Genomic DNA, 2,151 nt, shown 5'->3' on the forward strand with positions numbered 1-2,151 from the left:
TCTCAATATCAACAAAACAAAGATTCTTAGCACTGGACTAATAGACCGTGTCATGATAGAGGGAGAGGAGATTGAAACTGTCAAGAGCTTCCTCTTGCTTGGATCCATAATTAACACCCTTGGTATGAGTAGTCAGGGAATAAGGAGACACATTGCAGGGGAAATCTGCAGTTAGAGACCTTTCCAAATTATTGAGGAGTAGTGATGTCAGTTTAAGGAGTAAGGTGCATCTGATTCAGGCTATAGTCTTTCTGATTACTAGCTATGCATTTGAGACCTGGACAATGAATGATGACAGAAAAATAATCGATGCCTTTGAGCTGTGGTGTAGGAGAAGAGCACTGAACATCCTATGGGTGGCCAAGAGAACAAACATATATGTCTTGGAGATGGTGCAGCCATCTGGTGGAGTGCTGAGGTAAGAAAAGGCTTCTCCTCACATACTTTAGACATATTGCTAGGAGATGCTATTCCTTGGAAAGGGACATGATTTGGGGAAGGGTAGAGGGTTGGCCAAGGAGAGGAAGACCCTCAACCGGGTGGATTGACAGGGTTACTGATGTCATGGGCTCTTGTGTGTCAGGAAATGTGGGGACGGCACAGGATTTAGTACTGTTGTTCATAAGTTCTCTACAAGTCATACTCAACTCAATGGCACCTAAAACAACAACAACAGTAATGATCAATTGCAATCAGTTGATCATATGTCATGGGAGAGAAGACTTAATAATAAAATATAACACGAAAGACCCAAATCTTCAATGAATTACAACAAGTAGACTAAGATAAATGAAAAAGTCATATTTGAGAAAGAGTAGAAAGTTATATCCTCCCATAATAGCTCATAAGAAATTAATGCTATCAAAATAAAAAACTAAATGTAAATTAATTAAATGAAAATTAGCTTCAAGTTGAATGAAAACTTCAAATGAAAAAGTAAACTTCAGTTTCAATTGGAGAAGAATGAATGGTTAGAAGAGCTAAAAAGCAAAAAATGACTAATGAAAAGTCTTGACTTATCATTTACTAAAATATAAGGTAAAACGAAAGCAATCAAAATATCCTGACACAAATATACAGACACAAAGCAATATGTCAATGAGCCACTTATATTAAAACAAACAGAACAACAACCAAAAAACCTCAGCATGTTTTATATGAGATTAAATATGATAAAAGTGACTTTTTTTCCTCAGTAGAGGAATGACATAGTTAATGAAATGAGCTATGAAACTTAACCATCCAGTTCAGAAGAGAGAAATTTTAATTTTCACCTCAAAACCACATCCTAAAACATTCTCTGATTAATTAAGTTTAATAATAGCATAAATCACACATTTACCAGGAAAAGACTTTTTATGTGGCAAATAAACATGTCATATTCTATATAAAAAATAAAAAGAGGAGCAGAATCAAGTATGTAAACAAACTTAAAAACAATCCATAAATTGCCAGGATACCCAAAGTGGTCAAATATTTTCTCTTAGAAATTGTTGTTGTTGTTGTTGTTGTTGTTGTTGTTGGGTACCACTGAGTCAGCTATGACCCATGGTGACATCATGAACAACAGATCTGAGTTGCTTTACCCTGCTCTATCCTTACAACCTTCAGTACACTCATTGTTACAATCACTGCATTAATCCATCTTTTTTAGTGTCTTCCTCTCTTTCTGTGACTCTCCTTCTTTCCCAGCATGGTATCCTTTTTCCCAAGGATTGCCTCATCCTGGCAACATGTCCAAAGTATGTGAGCAAGTGTCACAGCCCTTGCTTCTAAAGGGCACCCTGGTGACACACTTCCTCCACGGCAGACTCATTTGTTCTTTTGGTAATCCAGGAGATATTCAATACCCTTCTCCAACACTACAATTCAAAGACATTGATTCTTCGTCTATCATTCTTATCCATTGTCCAGTTCTAAAAACATTAGAAGTAATTTAAAAAGCCAACACTTGGATCAGGTTCACCTTAGTCCTTAAGCTGACATCTTTGCTGTTTAGCACTTTGAAAATGTCCTTGACAGCAAATTTCCCCAAAGCGTGCAATTATTTGATTTCTTCATTGCTATTAACATGGATGTTGATTGTGGATCCAGGTAAAATTAAATAATTGACCTCCTCAATCTTTTCTCCATCTATCATGATGTTGCCTG

Source organism: Elephantulus edwardii, unplaced genomic scaffold, assembly GCF_000299155.1.
Source record: "Elephantulus edwardii isolate Elephantulus edwardi_28Jun2011 unplaced genomic scaffold, EleEdw1.0 scaffold00102, whole genome shotgun sequence".
NCBI classification, from domain to species: Eukaryota; Metazoa; Chordata; class Mammalia; order Macroscelidea; family Macroscelididae; genus Elephantulus; species Elephantulus edwardii.